Here is a 22,234-nt window from a genome sequence, read left to right on the forward strand (position 1 = left end):
GCCTCCACATTGACTCAGAGACAACAGAATGAGCCATTGGCTCCCACTGCTGCCAATCACAATCAGTAAGGAGGGAGCGGGGGTGGGGCCGAGCCATGCTCTGTGTGTTTTATGCCTGACGAAGGGGTCCTGCATGGCTCCCAAATGTTGCACTTGGTCCTTTGTTATGTGATCTTTCTGCAGTAAAAGTTTTGGATGATAGCTGATGATCCACGGTGTGCTGGCGAATATGTGCACAGTGTGTCTTATGGCTCGGGAGCGAGCACGCATGAGTGCCCCCCAGCAGAAGGGAGGAGCACCGGCAGGGGACCCAAGAAAAGGAGGATCGGGGCTGCTCTGTGCAAAACCATTGCATAGAGAGGATATCAGTGGCGGCTGGTGCTCAGGTGGGGCAGAAAACAAACCTGGCCCCCTCACTAGCGCCCCCCCCATGCCCCACGCGCAGGACAGACAAGAAGGCGGCGATCAGTGGCCTTACCTTAGGAGGCCAATAATGAAGTGGTGCTGGATCCAGGGTAGGCCCCTCCGCCCCTCCACCTGCTGCTCCTCACTCTAGCTTGCTGAAGGAAGACCTGGGGCCGTTGCTTTTCCTCCCGGCCGGACAGCAGGAAGTGGGTCCTGAGACCCAATTGACTGGGAGTCCTAAGACTGATTGGCCGGGAGGAGAAGCAGGAAGACATTAGCGAATATTAATTTGCTTTTGTCACACAACTGGGTGGGCTCAGGGCGCTGTGCTCTGCACCCCTAGCCCACCCTATTTTTAAGCCAATTAGAGCCTCAGGCTCTAATCATGTGCTTAAAAAAAAAAAACCCCATTGAAATCCATGCGTCCGGCACCCTGCATGTAGATTAGGGGCCGGGCGCATGGATTAGGGGGACGGCGCCCCTGCACCCCTAATGGAGCGGCTGCCACTTGTAAGTATAACATGCTTGTTATTTAAAAAAGAAAAAACGGAACCTTTAGTGTCACTTCCAGTTGACATGTTCTCCCTGTTCTTGTGTGAGTTTCCTCTGGGTATCTTCCTTCCACACTTCAAATATAAGCCGGTAGGTTAATTGGCTCCTGTCTAAATTGTCCCTAGTATGTGTGATAGGGAACTTAAACTGATTGAAATTTGGCCAGTTGAGCAGGGACCACCCTAATTTTAATCCATGTGTGGCCACTGCGGTTGAACAAGAGCCCCCCCCAGATTTCAGTTGTGCCCCCCCAAGGCCGCCCCCCATGAACATTGTGCCCACTGCAAGTCTGGACAGGAAAATTGTCAGCATGAAGAGAGCTGAGAGGAGGTGCAGGCTTTCTGTGCAGCAGATTACACAGAGTAGTCCTTAGAATAGGTAGGGGACGGGTGATCAAGCCGTGTACTGTCTGATCTAAGAGGCTCCTGTGTTATCTGCTGTATGGAGGAGCGCTGTTATCCCAGCTCTCTCCTCGCTGAAACTTCTCCTGTCTGACTTGCAGGGGAACTTGCAATGTTCATTGTGGGGGCAGCCTGGGGAAGCACAGAGAGCCCGGACCTCCTCACTACTCCTGTAAGATTGGAGGGGGGGCTGTTTGTGCTGGGAGGGGAAGTGTAATGGGGGGAATGGGGGAATTGGTGCTAGAAGGAGGAATGGGGGGTGAAACGTATGTGATAGGGGGCAGAATTGGGGAACATTTGTGCTAGGAAGGGAAAATTAGGGGGGGGGGCAGGGACTTGTGCTGGGAATGGTAATTTAGAGAGGGTTGTGCTAAGAGGATGGATTTGAGGGGATTTGTGCTAGGAAGGGGGATTTGGGGGGAAGATTTGTACTAGTAGGGAGATTGAGCGGGAGAGTATTTGTGCTGGGAGGGGGGATTTGGGGGGGAGGATTTGTACTAGGAAGGGGAATTTGGGGGGAGCGGATTTGTGCTGGGTGGGAGGATTTGGGGAGGATGGTTGCTAGAAGGGGGGATTTGAGGAAGAGGATTTGTGCTAGGAGGGAGGATTTAAGAGGGAGGATTGGGGGAAGATTTCTACTAGGAGGGGGGATTGGGGGGGATTTATGCTAGGAGTGGAGAAGAGAATTTGTGCTGGGAGGGGGGATTTGAGGGAGAGGATTTGTACTAGGAGGGAGGATTTGGGGGGAGGAGTTACTCTAGGAGTGAGAGATAGGATTTGTGCTGGGAGAGGGAATTTGGGGGAGAGGATTTTTACTAGGAGGGGGATTGGGGGGAGAGGATTTGGGAGGAGAACTTACACTATAAGTAGGGATTTACACTAGAAGTAGGTATTTGGGGGGAGGATTTAAGCTAGGAGTTGGGATTTGGGGGAGAACTTACACTAGGAGTGGGGATTGGGGGGGGGATTTACACTAGGATTGTGGATTTGGAGGGAGGGTTTACGCCAGGAGTGGGGATCTGGGTTGGAAGATTTAAGCTAGGAGGGGATTTTTGGGGAAAGGATTTGTGCTAGAAGTGGGGATTTGTGGGAGAGGATTTAAGCTAGGAGGGAGGATTTGAGGGAAAGGATTGGTACTAGAAGGGGATTTGGGAAGAGGATTTGTACTGGGGGGGATTGGGGGAGAGGATTTGTACTAGGAGGGGGGTTTTGGGGGAGAGGATTTGAATTAGGAGGGGGATTTGGGTGGAAGATTTACGCTAGGAGTAGGGATTTAAGGGGAGGCTTTACACTAGGAGTGGGGATTTGGGGGGGAACTTACACTAGGAGTGGGGATCTGGTGGGAGGATTTACACTAGGAGTGGGGATTTGGGGGGAGAACTTACACTAGGAGTGGAGATTTGGGGAGAGGATTTGTACTAGGAGTGGGGGATTTGGGGGGGGTTATAATAGGAGTTGGGAAGAGAATTTGTGCTGGGAGGGGGATTTGGGGAAGAGGTTTTGTTGTAGGAGAAGGGGAGAGGATTTGTACTAGGCTTGGGGGATTTTGGGGGTGAATTTAAGCTAGGAGGGGGTATTTTGGGGAGAGGATTTGTGCTAACGGGTGATTTGTGGGGAACTGGGGGGGATTTGAGCTGGAAGGTGGGATTGGGGGGCAAAGATATGTGATGGGAGGGGGATTTGGACTGTGAGGGTGAGAAATTTATGCTTATAGGTGAGCGTGTTGATTAGTGGTGTCTTTTTTTGGGGGTGGGCACTTCGAAATTCTATGCCTATAGGCTCCTGAGCTGTAAGTCCAGGAGTGGCTACCAGTGCTGATCGGATGCAGGTTTTCCCAGCATGTCCATTCAACAGGCGGACAGGCTGCTGTACATACTGGTTGAATATCGGTCAGTTTCTGTTGAACTGGCTGATGCCAACCGATATTGGTCCCATGTATACCAGCCTTTACTTATAATCACTGATCAGGTCAGAACTCATATGTCGCTCTCTTATCTACTGCATTCAGTAATACCATCCCATCCCCTTCATTTGCCAGACATATCAACAACTGTTGATCCTTTCTCAAAGAATTGATAGCTCAATTCTCATATTTATTCTAATTTTAACATCATTCATTTCATTAATCGGATTAAACTTTATGCTGGTAGGTTAATTGGCTGCTGTCTAAATTGGCCCTAGTATATGAATGTGAATTAGGGACCTTATATTGTAAGCTCCTTGAGGGTAGGGACCGATGTGAATGTACAATGTATATGTAAAGCGCTGCATAAATTGATGGCGCTATATAAGTACCTGAAATAATAATAATAATTAACATCTTAAGAATGTTTATTGACACTCATTTTTTTCATAATTGTCTCCTATTGTAAAGCTTAAGCATAAATTATGTATTATTTTATATATGTCTCAAACATATTCAGCCTAAAGGTAGGAGCAAATTTAAATCCTTTATTCAATAGTGAGATTTCTGACTGATTTAATGCAGGTTTATTTAGATTACAGATATCAAGTCATAGTTGTGCCCAGCCTATTGCATTAGGGTCTGCACCCCAAAGCTCAAACACATATGCGTGTATGTGCATGTGTACAGTATATATACTGACTGTGTCAGTAGGACACTGGACGGTGTCAGAAGGGCAGAGATTGGTGTCAGTAGGGCAGTTGACGGTGTCAGAAGGGCAGAGATTGGTGTCAGTAGGACACTGGACAGTGTCAGAAGGGCAGAGATTGGTGTCAGTAGAGCAGTTGGCAGTGTCAGAAGGGCAGAGATTGGTGTCAGTAGGGCAGTTGGCAGTGTCAGAAGGGCAGAGATTGGTGTCAGTAGGGCAGTGGACAGTGTCAGAAGGGCAGAGATTGGTGTTAGTAGGGCAGTGGACGGTGTTAGAAGGGCAGAGATTGGTGTCAGTAGGGCAGTTGGCGGTGTCAGAAGGGCAGAGATTGGTGTCAGTAGAGCAGTTGGCAGTGTCAGAAGGGCAGAGATTGGTGTCAGTAGGGCAGTGGACAGTGTCAGAAGGGCAGAGATTGGTGTTAGTAGGGCAGTGGACGGTGTTAGAAGGGCAGAGATTGGTGTCAGTAGGGCAGTTGGCGGTGTCAGAAGGGCAGAGATTGGTGTCAGTAGAGCAGTTGGCAGTGTCAGAAGGGCAGAGATTGGTGTCAGTAGGGCAGTGGACAGTGTCAGAAGGGCAGAGATTGGTGTTAGTAGGGCAGTGGACGGTGTTAGAAGGGCAGAGTTTGGTGTCAGTAGGGCAGAGATTGGTGTCAGTAGGGCAGTGGACAGTGTCAGAAGGGCAGAGATTGGTGTCAGTAGGGCAGTTGGCGGTGTCAGAAGGGCAGAGATTGGTGTCAGTAGGACACAGGACAGTGTCAGAAGGGCAGAGATTGGTGTCAGTAGGGCAGTGGATGGTGTCAGGAGGGCAGAGTTTGGTGTCAGTAGGGCAGAGATTGGTGTCAGTAGGGCAGTTGGCGGTGTCAGAAGGGCAGAGATTGGTGTCAGTAGGGCAGTTGGCGGTGTCAGAAGGGCAGAGATTGGTGTCAGTAGAGCAGTTGGCAGTGTCAGAAGGGCAGAGATTGGTGTCAGTAGGACACTGGACAGTGTCAGAAGGGCAGAGATTGGTGTCAGTAGGGCAGTGGATGGTGTCAGGAGGGCAGAGTTTGGTGTCAGTAGGGCAGAGATTGGTGTCAGTAGGGCAGTTGGCGGTGTCAGAAGGGCAGAGATTGGTGTCAGTAGGGCAGTTGGCGGTGTCAGAAGGGCAGAGATTGGTGTCAGTAGAGCAGTTGGCAGTGTCAGAAGGGCAGAGATTGGTGTCAGTAGGACACTGGACAGTGTCAGAAGGGCAGAGATTGGTGTCAGTAGGGCAGTGGACGGTGTCAGGAGGGCAGAGTTTGGTGTCAGTAGAGCAGTTGGCGGTGTCAGAAGGGCAGAGATTGGTGTCAGTAGGGCAGTGGACAGTGTCAGTAGTTCTTATTTTTATTATTTTAATTTTTTTTATTATTTTTTACAATTTTAGTTTTTTTAATTATTTTTTTACAATTTTTCTAGGAGCTCCATTAGGGGGCTTTGGTGAAATATCAGGGGTCTAAACAGAGGGAATCTGCTCCACACGGGGTGATTTGGATGTGCCAGGTGTCACTAGTATCAGGCAATATTCTATTTTTCCCTCTGAAATTTATTCCCCTTCATCACCCCCTTCTGGGCTTCTTTTTAACATTGAGCAAATTATTCAGTTATTTCTTATAATATACTCCATTACATAATACAACATCATCCCCTTATTCTTTTGGGTGTGTTGTCAGTAAATGTTTGCACAATACGCCACCTGGATAGGATTAGATACAGAACCATATAACTACCGGTAACCACAATTACCTAGTACTATAATTACCAGAACTTTAAGTTTCTGTGATTTTAAAGGTCATAAAGTTAGTTTTATGACAAGAAATAAAGTTTTTCTATTTATTGGTAATGAATTTTGCTCCTTTTATTACCCGTATTCCCTTTATGATTCAATGCATATGCAGAATAGAGCACTGTGGTTTTTTACTTTATTCCATTTTCCACTTTGTATTTAAAGGGACATTTTTTACTCCTTGCTCCCGAAAATTTGAATTTGTAGTCTGTTCTTACAAGCGCTATAAGATTTATATGCTGTATATAGCTATTATTGTTCAAAACTGGAAAAATGCCTTTTTTTAATTTATAATTATAAATAACTTTGCAAAGCTTTCCACCCGAAATTGAATTTTAATGTCATATTATTATTATTGTAATACAGGATTTATTGAGCGCCAACAGTTTGCTCAGCGCTTTACAGCATGAGGGCAGACAGTACAGTTACAATACAATTTGACACAGGAGGAATTAGAGGGCTCTGCCTGTTAGAGCCTATTAAATGTGAGAAATTAAAGAATAAAATGTTTAACAAAATAATATACAGTAGCACTAGTTGTGTTGAAACCAACACTGGCAAAGCGAAAAAAAAGTAGTCTGTAGATTGCATAGAATTTTTTGCAAGACATTATCACCATAAGAAAGCCCCAAAAAAATAAAAATAAATAAACTTCAGATGTATTGCTTGTTAATCTTAAAGAGAAGTTTCATTCTGGAAGAAAAAGTATAAGTCAGCTGCCCACTGGCAAGGAGGCCATCCCCCTGTCAGAACACAATAGCTCGGCAGGGAGATTGCTGTACTAACATTGGATACTTAGTACAAGATCTCCCCATGAGCTTTTTAGTTTTTTTTTTTTTTGATCACCCCACCCAGGTTGAACAAAAAAAAAATGGATAGCGTCTAAGTTCCTTAAAGAGGGAGTCCACCTAAAAAAAATATATTAAAAGCCAGCAGCTACAAATACTGCAGCTTCTGACTTTTAATAAATGAACACTTACCTGTTCTGGAGTCCAGCGATGTCGGCAGCCAAAGCCGGTCAATCGCTCAGCCCTCGGCTGCTGCCGCCGCCATTCTCTGTGAGGGAATCAGGAAGTGAAGCGTTGCGGCTTCACTTCCTGGTTCCCTACTGCGCATGCGCGAGTCGCGCTGCGCGTCCTAAGTGGTCCCCGCTATCTCCTGGGACCTGTGTGTTTCCCAGGAGACAACGGGGAGGAGGTGCGGGAATAGGCGTGACTCCTATGGGAGTCTATTCCAGGAAGTGGGTGCAAATACCTGTAGTAGACAGGTATCTGCACCCCCCTTACCCCTGAAAGGTGCCAATTGTGACACCGGAGGGGGGGAGGAATCAGATGAGCGGAAGTTCCACTTTTGGGTGGAACTCCGCTTTAAAGAGGAGCTCTGGTCGACCTCTCCATTTTTTTTGCCCCACTTACCTGATGGTGGTATCTGCACTTTCAGATACTCACCCATCCAGTGGATCCAGCGTTGACCCGCTGAGATCATCTCATGCCCAGCCACAACTCTGTCCCGCGCTAAATCGGCGCGTCAACAAGAGGCCCGCCACCTGCACCCAGAAGAGCCGGTGGGCCTCTCGATGACGTGCCGGTTTGGCCCACCCGCTCCTCCTGTTCTTGAATGAAAGGCTATGCCTCATGGGATATGTGACATACATATCCTGGGAGGCACAGCAGGCAGTGTGCGCGTCATTCGTCTATGGTGAGTGACATGCATGGGGAGGTGGGGGCGGACTTTCAATAAAAAAAAAAAAAATAAAAAAAGACTTAAACAAAAGAAAAAGAAAAATGCTCTATTCCTGCAGAGGAAGGAAAGACTGGTGGAGAGACGGGATTGTCTTTGGGAGGCTGAAGGTCCGCTTTAAGGAAGACTGCATTAGGCATACAAGGTTCATTTCAGGGCTGGCAAGGATGACCAGAAGCTGTGAGGGCAATAAATCTACACTACAGCTAAACATATTCACCTTACTAACATGATTCTGAAGTCTCCTCCTGTAAGTCTGATGGCAACTGTTCTGGATTGTAAATGCCACACGGTCAGTGACAACAGCATCCTCTGCAATCCAATACTGAATTTGAGTTATCCCCTCATGAACACAGATTTCATATTTTAATTTGCCTCAAGAGCTCCCTAATGCACCCCCTTTCATCCCTAGACCCATAGCAGCTACATGGGCTTGTTATCCTGCTGGGTATGCAGGTGCGTCACCTGAAGTGGTTAAAGAACAAGGTAACCTACATTGCTTTGCTTTGCTTCGGCTTAGCTTGAAAAAATATACCCCATGTAGCTTCAGTGGTGCTTCAAAGCATCTTCAAAGCCTCCATAGAAGTCTATGGCAAAGCTCACTTGAAGCCCCACTGAAGCCCCATCAAAGCTCCACCGAAGCCCCATCGAAGCTCCACTAAAGCCCCACCGAAGCCTCATCGAAGCCTCATCGGAGCACCAAGCAAAAGCAGGTGTAAACAGGACTGTAAGCTGACCATTTTATTTCATGACAGGGGCTTTGACTGGCCTTTAACAAAGCTTGCCCGAAGCCTTGTTTTGAAGCAAGGCTTCGTATACACCTGCTTTTGCTTTGTCACTTTCCTGTTTTGGGTTGACCAGTGGCAGTTAATTAACCCCTTTGTGCTGCATTACTGGCAGTGGTGTCAGTGTTTATTAACCCCTTCATGCCGCAGCATAAAGGGGTTAATTAACACTGACACTGGTGCCACTGCCACTAATGCAGCATAAAGGGGTTACTTAACTGCCACTGGTCACTAATGCATCAGTGACCAATGGCAATACATTAACCCCCCTCCATGTTGCATATTTTATAAAATAACAAACATGTTATACTTACCTGCTCTGTGCAAGGGTTTTGCACAGAGCGGCCAGATCCACCTCTTCTTCTGGGGTTTCCCGCCGGCGTGCCAGGACCCTCCTCTTTTACCTGCCCCCTGTCACCTGTAACCTTAAAATCATCACATAGGGGACTTTTTGTCCCCTACGTGATGAAAGAAAATAACTTAGGTAAAAAAAAAGTTACACCCAAGCACATAAACCCACCCCCCCCAAAAAAATGTTGAAGCCCCTCCACCCCCATATATACACAAGTACGAACATAAACGTATGCGTCAGGGCGCCTACGTGTTAAAACGTCTATTGCGATACACATGTTACATATGTTACATATTACCGTGCACGCCAGAATGAGAGCAACAAGTTGCCCTTAAAATCTATACCAGACCCAAAGGGCCTGGTATGGACTGGGGGGGGACCCATTCCGTTTTTTTTTCTTAATTCTGTCATAGGGTTCCCCTTAACAACTTCAATACACTGTATTATATACTGTACACTGACTGTACTGTACTGTAGCAAGGCAGTGGTTGTCTTGGAGGTGTGTTTTGGGGTCGTTATCATGTTGGAATACTGCCCTGTGGCCCAGTCTCTGAATGGATGGGATCATGCTCTACTTCAGTATGTCACAGTACGTGTTGGCATTCATGGTTCCCTCAATGAACTGTAGCTCCCCAGTGCCGATAGCACTCATGCAGCCCCAGACCATGACACTCTCACCACCATGCATGACTGTAGAAAAGACACACTCGTCTCTGTACTCCTCACCTTGTTGCCGCAACACACGCTTGACACCATCTGAACCAAATAAGTTTATCTTGGTCTCATCAGATCACAGGACATGGTTCCAGTAATCCATGTCCTTAGTCTGCTTGCCTTCAGCAAACTGTTTGCAGACTTTCTTGTGCATCAACTTTAGAAAAGGCCTCCTTCTGGGATGACAGCCATGCAGACCAATTTGATGCAGTGTGCGGCGTATGGTCTGAGCACTGACAGGCTGACCCCCCACCCTTTCAACCTCTGCAGGAATGCTGGTTAGCACTCATACGTCTATTTCCCAAAGATAACCTCTGGATATGATGCTGAGCACGTGCACTCAACCTCTTTGGTTGACCATGGCGAGGCCTGTTCTGAGTGGAAACTGTCCTGTTAAACTGCTGTATGGTCTTGGCCACTGTGCTGAAGCTCAGTTTCAGGGTCTTGGCAAACTTCCTATAGCCTACGCCATCTTTATGTAGAGCAACAATTCTTTTTTTCAGATCCTCAGAGAGTTGAGAGTTGCCAAGAAGTGCCATGTTGAACTTCCAGTGACCAGAATGAGAGAGAGAGAGCGATAACACCAAATTACCAAATTTAACACACCTGCTCCCCATTCACACCTGAGACCTTGTAACACTACTGAGTCACATGACACCGGGGAGGGAAAATAGCTAATTGGGCCCAATTTGTACAGACCTAGACATTAATGGCTCTGTGTTGAGTTATTTTGAGGGAACAGCAAATTTACACTGTTATACAAGCTGTGCACTCACTACTTTACATTGTAGCAAAGTGTCATTTCTTCAGTGTTGTCACATGAAAAGATATGATAAAATATTTACAAAAATGTGAGGAGTGTACTCACTTTTGTGAGATCCTGTATATTCTACACTGATTGCACTGTGTATGTATATATATATATATATATATATATATATATATATATATATATATATATATATATATATATATAAACTGCCTGCATGCCACTAACTAACCTGCCTCTAGCTAATGTTCTCTCAGTCATAAGCATAACACTATATACAGACACTGTGTAAGCAGCCTTATATAGTGTGGGGCGTGGACTTTGGCCAATCATGGCCCTCACAGCAGAGCGCGCTGTGATTGGCCAAAGCATGCAGGTCAGGTGCATGCTTTGGCCAATCATCAGACCTCAATGCACTTTCTCAATCACGATCTCACAGTGCATTATGGGGCGCTTAAATTTGCAGCGAACGCCCCATAATGTTCGCTATTCTGCGAACACCCGAACTTACATTCAACAAACAACGGGTCCATCCCTAGCCATCAGCACAAACTCCATCCCTAATAATCGAACAAAATAGGGGGTTTTGGGACTTAAGATGAAACACATGTTGCCATGTATCTCCATCCCTAGATCTGGGAAGGCCGGACATCCAAGCAAAGCCGGGGTCGGCTTTGATAAGCTGTTTGTAATAGTAACCTAGAAGTTATGACGTGACATCACTTCCAGTTTACTCGGAAATCATTGGCACCATTTTTTATAAAATTAAAAGCATTCAAAAACAACAATCTTGTTGTTTTGAATGCTTTTAAGTGCAAATGAGGAATTTGGGGTCCTATAGACCCCAGATCTCTCCATAAAGAAGACCTGTCACATGCCTTTTGCTGTCACAAGGGATGTTTATAATAAATAAATACAATAAAAGTGAGAACAAAAATGTAAGCAACAGTTTAAAAAAAAAAAACATGTGAGGTATCACCATGCACATCACGCATGGGCAGTAATTCTAGCACAAGACCTCCTCTGTAAATCTAAAGTGGTTGTCAGGAACCATGAAACAGACGGAAACAGAAAATGCAGTAAAAATCACTCCTTTTAATAAAATGGTAAAAATGGTACAACTGGTAAATGTAGTCAAAACATAGCCAGGGTTTGGTAGCCAAATCTGGTAGTCAGAACAAGCCAGAGATTAACGTAGTCAGAGGCAGCAGACAGGATCAGGAATCAGAAGGGACGTCAGCCAGGCAAGTCTTCAACAGGAACAAAGCAGAGAGTCTCTAGATATGTTGACCAAGGCAAAGGCAATTGATGAAATGAAACAGGCAGTTTAAATAGCCAAAAGGGACTGGCTGTGGGTTTGACTGACGAGCAGGAGATGATCCACAGGTGAGCCACTGTGGAACGATAAGTACTGGCAATTAACCAACAGCTGATCAACCTGAGCACAGAGAAGGAAGGGCTGAGAGCCCAGCCCTGACAGTACCCCCTTCTCAATGACCCCTCCCCCTCGGAGAACCAACAGGTTTGAGTGGAAAACGGAGGAGGACAGGAGCATGTACATCCAAGGATGAGAACCAAGAGCGTTCCTCCGGACCGTGCCCTTTGCAATAAATCAGGGACTGTATGCGCCCACGGAACCTACGGGAGTCAGTGATCAATTGTATCTCATGCTCCTGATGGTTCTTGACTTGCACCGGGTAAGGACGTGGTACAGAGGTGGTGAAGCGGTTGCACACCAAAGGTTTTAATAAGGAGAAATGAAAAACATTTGAAATACGCATGTTAGAAGAAAGGTCTAATGCGTAAGCCACTGGGTTGATCCTACGTAGAATACGGAAAGGCCCAATAAATCGTGGAGCCAGTTTCAGTGGGGAAACACGGAGTCGGAGGTTACAAGATGACAGCCAGACCCTCTCCCCAACCTGGTAGGAAGGTGCAAGTAGGCGTCGGCGGTCAGCATGGAGTCTGCACCTCTCACTGGCACGTTGCAAGGATTCCTGGACTTGCACCCAACTCAAACGAAGATCACGGAGATGCTTCTCTAACGCAGGAATTCTTTGAGGAACAAATGAGTCAGGAAACATGGATGGTTGGATACCATAATTCGCCATAAATGGAGACAATCGGGAAGTGGTATTGACGGCACTACTGTAATCAAACTCCGCCAAAGGTAGGAGATCTGACCAGTTGTTATGGTTGTCAGAAATATAGCAGCGTAGAAACTGCTCCAAGGCTTGGTTGGCTCGTTCTGCGGCCCCATTGAACTGCGGGTGATACGCAGAAGAGAAGAAAAGCTGAATTCCTAAGTGTACACAAAAGGATTGCCAAAACCTGGAGACAAACTGGCTACCCCTGTCAGAGATGATAACTTTGGGCAGCCCATGTAACCGAAAGATCTCCCGAGCAAAAATGGATGCCAGTTCTTTGGATGTGGGCAACTTCTTTAGTTGAATACAATGTGACATTTGCGAGAACCGGTTAGCCACCATAAGAATAACTGTGTAAAATCCATAGACAGGTAGCTACAAAGTCGGTTACATCAGCACGGAGACTAGGCCACCAGAATTTTTGAGAAATAGCCCAAATTAGTTGATTCTTCCCTGGGTGGCCAGCTGCCTTGGGAGAATGGTAAGTCTGGAGCAAAGCAGTGCAGAGATTCTCAGCAACAAAACAGCGGTCACCAGATTTCTCGGGGGGACACTAGATTTGAGCAGCACAAATTCTGCCACACAAAGGCGAGACTGGTGCGTACAGTAGCCAGAATACGATTGGTATTACAGGAACAGACACAGACTCAATCTTGGAAGCGGAGGAAAACTGTTGAGACAATGTGTCAGTACTTACATTCTTAGTACCGGGTAAGAATGAGACTATGTGATTGAAGTCTGACAGAAAAAGAGCCCATTGCGCTCTTCTGGGAGATAAGTGTTCAGCCTCAGACAAGAATGTGAGATTCTGGCGCGATGGCCAGTCAAAATGAGGACCAGCACAGTGGTATCTTCGAGGAGATGCCTCCATTCTTTAGGAGCTAAAATGACAGCTAACAGATCTCTGTCCCCAATCTCGTAATTTCATTCTGCAGGAGACAATTTCTTAGAAAAGTGGCCACAAGGATGCATAGCACTCTCAGAGGTAGGACGTTGAGACTGGGGGGAGCCCACTCCAGTCTCGGATGCATCAACCTCAAGAATGAAGGGTAGCGTAGGATCAGGATGTGCCAACACAGGAGCTGAAGCAAAGGCAGCCTTGAGAGACTCAAAGGCTTTAATGCAGTGATTCTCAACCTTTCGTGACTCCTTGATAAAATTTCCCAAGTTGTGGGGACCCCTAACAGTGAAATTATTTTCGTAGCATGGGTTGTCAGCACCCAAGTCAAGACAAGTAATTTGCGCCCTTAACCCATGGACATTTAGCTCTCCCCAAGTCCCTTCCACTTGTACAGTATTAAAAACCCTTATGGTACATTTTAGGATGTACCACTCTTTCTCTTTGTTCTCCTTTCTTTCCCTTTTATCTCTCTCTATCCTAATTTCTTGTTTTTTTTCCCCATCCCTCTCTCTAGCCGTCTTTCTTGTTCTTTCTCTTATTCTTTCTCTCCTTTTTCTTTGTTCTCCCCCCTCTTTTCCTCTCCCTTTCATGTATTCTCTATTTTTATTCCTTCTCTTACTCCTTGGTGGTGGGTAGGGGAATGGGATGAGTTCCAGTGCTGGCGGGGAGTTGGGATAAGTGTCAGTGCTGGTGGGGCGTGGGATGAATGGCAGTGCTGGGGGGAGTTCTGATCAACCAACCTAGGTTGATCAAGGTCATCTGCTGATCTGAAACCTGTAGTGGGGACTTTTAATGGCAACTCTAATTACAGGTAGTGTTACTCACTGTGTCTCTGGCTTCACTGTGTCTCCAGCTCTGTGGTGTCTTGCAGCAGTGACGCCTATGCCGAAATCAGGAGATAGGGTCTCCTCCAGCCTCTCCCACTTCACATTCCTCACCAGTCAGCTGACCTCTAGTCTATGCCCCCCAGCCATGCCATGTACTGAATGGACAGCTGCGAAGAGGCTGAGTGGGCGGCCGCGGGCTCCAGGAACTGCCCAGCTGGGCGGCCACAAAAAGGTTGGGAGAGCAGTGCAGGGTTCAGGAACAGCCCAGGATTTGTTGACCCCAGGCAAATCATCATTCGACCCCCAGGTTGAGAACCACTGCTTTAATGGAATCCAGAGACCAATTCTGTGGGTTACCGTCCTTTCTAGTCAATGGTTTGACCAGAGAAGTGAAGTTCCAAATAAATAATAGTTGGCAAAGCCAAGAAAACGTTGTATCGGACGTAGACCTATGGGTCGAAGCCACTGTAGAACTGTAGATAATTTCTCTGGGTCCATCAAAAAACCAGCAGTAGAAATGTCATAACCCAGAAATTTAACCTATTCACGATGGAACTCACACTTCTCCAACTTACAATACAGGTTTTTATCTCTCAGCCTCTGTAGCACACGGGAGACATCTGTGTGGTGGCTCTCTAGGGCTCTCTATATGAGAATAGATAAACTACCACATATTGCTGCAACATATCTCAGAGAACATCGTTTATGAACTTCTGAAAAACGGTAGGAGCGTTGCAAAGACCAAACGGCATTACGAGTTATTCTTAATGTCCTGTCCTGATGTTAAATGCAGTTTTCCATTCGTCACCCTCCTTGATCCTCACAAGATTGTATGCCCCTCTCAGATGGAGCTTCGTGAAAACTGTTGCTACTTTGAGGTGGTCAAATAATTCCATATTCAATGGAATAGTGTAGGCATTCTTAATCGTGATGCGATTGAGACCCCTATAATCGATACAAGGTCTCAGTTCACCACTCTTCTTTTTCACAAAGAAGCCAGCACCAGCAGGAGATGAGTATTTGCAGATGAACCCTCGAGAAAGTGCTTCAGCAACATAGTCCTCCATAGCTTTATCCTCCGAGACAGACAAAGGGTAAACCCAGTCACAGGGAGGCATAGCACCAGGTTGAAGGTCAATTACGCAATCATATGACCGGTGTGGAGGCAGACTACCGGTTTAACACTTTGTCAAAGACATCGCTAAATTTGCGGTACTCCTCTGGCAAGAAGGAGAGGGAAGAGGTGCACAAGACCTTAGCCACTTTCCAAAAACATGTCTCACTGTTTGTGGCGACCAGCAAAGAATCTCAGCACGAAGCCAGTCAAAAGAGGGGTTGTGCTTCTGTAACCAAGGACAACCAATAACCACTGGATAATGAGGAGAGGAAATGACTTGAAATTGGATTATATCATGGTGAAGAGCCCCTACGGCCATGGTCAACTGAGCAGTCTCATGAGTCACATGGGCAGGCTGTAGAGGTCTCCCATCAATAGCCTCAATGGCAAGTGGAGTGGCACGAAGCTGCAGTGGAATAGAGTGCTTAGACACAAAGGCACTGTCTATGAACAGGCCTGCAGCCCCAAAGTCGATTAGAGCCTGTGTATCAATGGACGACTCAGACCACAAAATGGTAACTGAAACTAGAGACTTATCCTTCAAGGTAACTGGGGACCTCAGGTGCAAGTGTTTCCTGTACTGGAAGGACAAGACTTCAAGAAGTGACCTGCCTGGCCACAATAAAGGCACAAACTCTCCCTCCTCCTAACGGCTCACTCATCCACAGAGAGACATGTGAAGCCCAACTGCATGGGTTCTACTTCACTGGCAGACTCAGTACCAGGATGCATGGGAGGTGAGGGAGGCAAGGGTGGGACTGCAAAGCTCGGAGCAAAATGTACAGGAGGCTTTCGCGGGCGCTCCTTAAAGGAAGGCCTCTCTTGGAGCCTGAAGTCAATGAGAATGGCAAATGTGATCAACTTCTCCAGATCAGTAGGAATGTCTCAGGCTGCTATCTTATCTTTGATGTTATCTGAGAGACCATGAGAAAAAGTAGACATGAGGGCCTCACTGTTCCAAGCAACCTCTGCTGCCAGAGTACGGAATTCAATGGCATAATCGGTAATGATTCTTGTACTTTATTTAATGGACATGAGGCTCTTGGCAGTAGAAGTGGAGCATACGGGAATGTCAAGTACCCTTTTAAAGGAAGCCACAAACTTTGGGTAACTCAGGACAATGGGTTTTTGCGTTTCCCATAGAGGGTTTACCCAGGCCAAGGCTCTATCAGAAAGCAAAGAAGCGATGAAGCCTACTTTGCTTCTGTCCGTGGGGAACACCTGGGGCAGAATCTCAAAATATATTGCAACCTGGTTCAGAAAGCCTCTGCATTGAACTGGATCGCCCCAAAATCACCAGGGAAGCGGAGCGGAACCAGACATACCTCTTACAGAGGTAATATTTGAGGAGGGTGCCTGCACAGAAACTGGAGCAGCAGCAGGGATGGCCTGCAACACAGGTTGTACCAGAACAGCCACAGTGGGAGGATCCAGGTGAGCAGTGCGCATCAGGAGCGTCTTTAACGCTATGGCAAACTGATCCTGCTCATTCAACCTGGAAAAAATATTACTACTAAGTGGGTTGCCTGGATCTTCTGAATTCATGGCCTTCGCCTACTGTCAGGAACCATGAAACAGACAGAGACAGAAAATGCAGTAAAAAATCACACCTTTTAATAAAATGGTGAAAATGGTAAACGTAGTCAAAACATAGCCAGGGTATCGGGTAGTCAGAACAAGCCAGGAAATCAGGAAGCCAGAGATCAGCGTAGTCAGAGGCAGCAGACAGGATCAGGAACCAGAAGGGACGTCAGCCAGTCAAGTCTTCAACAGGAACACAGCAGAGAGTCTCTACATATGTTGACCAAGGCAAAGGCAATTGATGAAATGAACCAGGCAGTTTAAATAGCCAGAAGGGGTTGGCTGTGGGCTTGACTGACGAGCAGGAGATGATCAACAGGTGAGCCACGGTGGAATGATGAGTACTGGCAATTAACCGACAGCTGAGCAACCTGAGAACAGAGAAGGAAGGGCTGAGAGCCCAGCCCTGACAGTGGTAACCTGTAAAATCTTTTAAAGCATTGCCTATGGATAGTAAAATGTACGTCCTTTGTCGCCGTTGCATGGGCGTGCGCAATTTTAAAGTGGACATGTTTGGTATCTATTCGGCATAAATTCTTTATGTAGCGACCTCCCGGACCTCTAGAGGCTTGATGGTGACCTTCAGATTCAGGGAGAGCTGACATCCACCTTCGTAGATTGGGTTACCAGGCATGGTGGGTCATGCAAGATGAAATGATGGGCGCCAGTCACTTTTTGAATGCAAATAAAGAGATTTATTGTCTCTTACAAAGAACTGTGGGAGAGGAGGTTAGGGCTAGGACACCCTTAGGTAGATGCAATGACAATTAGCAGACTCCGAGACACAACAGGCAGACAGCTATACAGTTCAATGCCTCCAGCCGGATGCAACCACTGTCTCCTATGACAACTAAGCTTTTAACAGTTTCCAAAGATCTTCACACATAGAACTTGGTAACACAGTATGGTTCTTCTCTTATCCCACAGTTTCCTACTGTAGGTCTTTACTCACTGAGCTCCCAGTCTCTCACTAGACTTCCAGATCCCAGCCGCCCGCTGGATCCCCTGAGCTCTTTCACAGCTAACCCACTGTATACTCCTCAAGCATCACCCCCGCTAACCCGGTGGGTCCCTGGCTTGGCATTTGCTGAAGCTTTCCCACTTCTTCACTGTCCCCTGCTGGTGAGAAGACTGCTCTGGTACTTCTTCAAGCTTACAGTTGTCTCTGGTAATAAGGTGGATGGTCCCTTAGTGGTGACTGCTTCCCCTTTACCTCCGACCATGACTGGTTCCCCGTCCGGCTGAACCTCTGTAACTCGGTTGGACTCCAATCCTGCAGTCCCAACCATACGCTGCTTCTCCTGCTCCTGGATAGGCCTCAGGCAGCCTAGCAGCCAGGTGTCCCTGGGATAGGCTGCAGGCTTCTGGCCTAACAACCCGGGAGGACATAACACATGTCCACCCATACAGCCATCCAGGTGGTACAGAACCCCGATCACATGACTCCACCAAAATAAATAGGCTCCCCCAGCAGTCCAAGGGACTAAAAAAACTCCTGCCAATTGGCTGAGGCACCCCATCCATTCATAATTTGACTTTGCTATGCCCTTGTCGATCTAATGACCCCTCAACACTGCCACCCAGTGACAGAAGAAAAAAGATGCAGCAACTCCAGAATTAAAGAGGGATCAGTGGATCTTCTAACAATTAAAGAGGACATTTACTATCTGGCAAACTAAATTTGCGCACAATCCTGCCTAAACACCAGGGTGCTACATTTATATTTTACAAAAAAATTGGGTTATGTATTGTGTTTCTTTGCATTAAAATTAAAAATAGTGTATTTTTAGAAAAAAATTATGTTCAAAGAGTATATACAGTATGGAAGACTCTTTAAAACAGGCCACAAAATGTCTTTACAATGTCGTTTTTATGCAGGTGGTAACCTGGAAAGAACTCCACAAATGGCTGACTGCTGCAGTATCAGGTGTTTAAAGTGGAGTTCCACCCATTTTTTTTACTTTGTCTGTGCTGCATGCGCTTAGCTCATACTTTTCACAATGGGCAATTATTTATTTATTTTTTGATCGTAAATACCTTCCTCCTTTCCCCTGCCTAGGTGATTACATCACTAGGCGATTCGCAAGGGTTCCTGACATAGCGGTGTCATGTATGCCAGGAGTCCTTGCGAATCACCTACTTTCAAAATCTCGCGTTATTTCTACCTCAGAAGTGACGCGAACGGGAGGAGTTAGGCGCTATTTTCAAAGGAATGCAGCAGCCAGGAGGAAGGGTAAGATAGATCTGCTCCTAGCCAACCATGACTATGTGGCCTGGACAGGACTATTCGGGCAGTGCCACTGGGCCCACATTAGAGGCTTGTGCTAAGACTGGAGCCAGGGGGCCAGTGGTGTCGCTATGGTTAGGTAGCCCCGAGTCTCTGCAGGAGTTCCCAACCACAAAGCTGAGACCTCTCTGCAGCCAGGCCCCATGACAGTGCAGTACGGGAGAACGGGCGGGTGTGCAGGCGAGAAAGCAGAAATAAGCCATCATCTCTCACCGCCCGCCCTGCATCTTAGCGTATCCTCACTATTCAGCTGCGTGCAGCAGAGAGATTAAATCATCTCTCTGCTGCCCGGCCTATCTCTTGGGATTCTGATGGCAGGCGGGGGCTCTCTGGGGACCCTGATGGCAGACGGGTGTCAAAATGTTAAAAATTACAGTAGACCATTTGGGACAAGTCCTTTATTAAAAAATAAAAACTGTCCCGTAATGTCCATTCATCTTCGATCACAGCGTCCGACGACCTGACAAAAAAAAACGGAAAAAATGTCACATAATGTCAGAGGTGACGTAAACGGGTGACCCCGCCCTCAGCTATATAACAGCTGTCATCGCGAAGAGGCTTCAGTCAGTGGGAGCCTCCCACGGAGGTGGAGTTTTTTCAGGTTTTTTTTATCAGGTCGCTGGACGCTGTGATCTAAGATGAATGGACATCATGGGACAGTTTTTTTTTTTAATAAAGGACTTGTCCCAAATTGTCCACTGCCATTTTTAACATTTTGACACTTTTTCTGGTGAATGTGTAGGGGTACAATGTACCCGATACCCATTCACATAGGGGGGCTGGGATCTGGGGGTCCCCTTGTTAAAGGGGGCTTCGAGATTCTGATAAGCCCCTTGCCCGCAGACCCCCACAACCACCGGGCAAGGGTTGTGGGGATGAAGCCCTTGTCCCCATCAACATGGGGACAAGGTGCTTTGGGGGGACCTCAAAGCACCCTCCCCATGTTGAGGGCATGTGGCCTGGTAGGGTTCAGGAAGGGAGGGGCCGCTCTCTCGCCCCCCTTTTCCTGCGGCCTGCCAGGTTGCATGCTCAGATAAGGGCCTTTTGTGGATTTTGGGGGGTACCCCTACGCCATTTTTTCCTAAATTTTGGCTCAGGGTTCCCCTTAAAATCCATACCAGACCTAAAGGGCCTGGTATGGATTTTGGGGGTGACCCCTAAGCCATTTTTAAAAAAAATTTGGTGCAGGGTTCCCCTTAATATCCATACCAGACCTGAAGAGCCTGGTATGGATTTTGGGGGGACCCCCTCGCAATTTTTTTTTTAAAATCGGGTGCGGGGTTCCCCTTAATATCCATACCAGACCCAAAGGACCTGGTAATGGACTGTGCGGGGGGGGGGTCCCCAGGGGGGGGGGGGGTCCCCCTGCCGCCTTTTTCAATGATTTTCATCTATATTCCTGAGACCCAACAATATATTACAGCCGCGAGCAGTGTTAAATTACTTTTTTCCTTTAGAAATGTCATTTTGCTGTGGTACTGTTATAAACACGGGGAGATTGCACAACTTTACAGGCATTCTAAGGACACCCCCAGGCACGATATTTAAAGGAATATTTCATTTTTATTGTTTCACTTTAACCACTTCCCGCCCGGCCTATAGCAGATTGATGGCCGGACAGTGGTTCAGTTATCCTGACTGGGCGTCATATGACGTCCAGCAGGATAACATGCCGCTGTGCGCCCATGGGGGCGCGCATCACGGCGATTAATGGAGCAGTGTGTCAATCTGACACACCGCTACACCGATCTTGGTAAAGAGCCTCCTCAGATGACCCCCCCTCAGATGACCACACTGGATCACCAGGGACTCCACTAGGACCACCAGGGAAGCGGGCAACATGTGGATGGCCAGGTATGTACCCCATGGCCATCCACATGTGCCCAATGTGCCCAGTCTGTTCCCAATCTGTGCCATTCAGTGCCCACAAATGGGCACTGATTGGCACCATTATATTTAAGTGATGCCCAGCAATGCCACCTATTAGTGTCATCAGTGCCACCAATCAGTGTCATCAGTGCCACCCATCAGTGTCCATTGGTGCCACCTGTCAGTGCCCATCCATGCCCATCAGTGCCCACCTATCAGTGCCCATCAGTGCCCATCTGTGCCACCTGTCAGTGCCACCCATAAGTACCCATCAGTGCCACCCATAAGTACCCATCAATGCCACCTACGAGTGCTTATCAGTGCTGCCTATGAGTGCACATCGGTGCCACCTATGAGTGCCCATCAGTGCCACATACCAGTGGCACCTATCAGTGCCAATCAGTGCCACCTATCAGTGCCCATCAGTGCCGCCTATCACTGCCCATCATCAGTGCCCATCAGTGCCACCTCATCAGTGCCGCTGTATCAGTGCCCGTCAGTGCAGCCATATCAGTGCTTGTTATTGAAGAAGAAAAGTACTTATTTACAAAAATTTTAACAGAAACAAAGAAAAAAGTGTTTTTTTTCTAAATTTTTGGTCTTTTTTTATTTGTTACGCAAAAAATAAAAACCACAGAGGTGATCAAATACCACAAAAGAAAGCTCTATTTGTGAGGACAAAATGATAAAAAATTTGTTTGGGTGCAGTGTTACATGACTGCGCAATTAAAATTGCGACAGAGCTGAAAATTGGCCTGGGCGGGAAGGTGTCTAAGTACCTGGTATTGAAGTGGTTAAGCATTAATAAAATCACTGCTACCGAAAAAAACTGCAGTTTTTAAAACTTTTTTTTGCATTGATACATGTCCCCTGGGGCAGGACCCAGGTCCCCAAACACTTTTATGGCAATAACTTGCATATAAGCCTTTAACCACTTCAGCCCGGACCATTTGGCTGCCCAAAGACCAGAGCGTTTTTTGCGATTCGACACTTCCTCGCTTTAACTGACAATAGAGCGGTCATGCGATGTTGTACCCAAACAAAATTGACTTCCTTTTTTTCCCACAAATAGAGCTTTTTTTTGGTGGTATCACTTCTGCGGTTTTTATTTTTTATGCTATAAACAAAAAAATTGTGACAATTTTGAAAAAAAACGCAGTATTTTTTACTATTTGCTATAATAAATATCCCCCATAAATATATAGAAAAACAAATCTTTTCCTCAGTTTAGGCCGATATGTATTCTTCTACATATTTTTGGTAAAAAAAAAACTGCAATAAGCGTATATTGATTGGTTTGCGCAAAATTTATAGCGTCTACAAAATAGGGGATAGTTTTATGGCATTTTTATTTTTAATTTTTTTTTTATTAGTAATG

The sequence above is a fragment of the Aquarana catesbeiana genome, linkage group LG03 (genome assembly GCF_042186555.1).
Source record: "Aquarana catesbeiana isolate 2022-GZ linkage group LG03, ASM4218655v1, whole genome shotgun sequence".
NCBI lineage: Eukaryota > Metazoa > Chordata > Amphibia > Anura > Ranidae > Aquarana > Aquarana catesbeiana.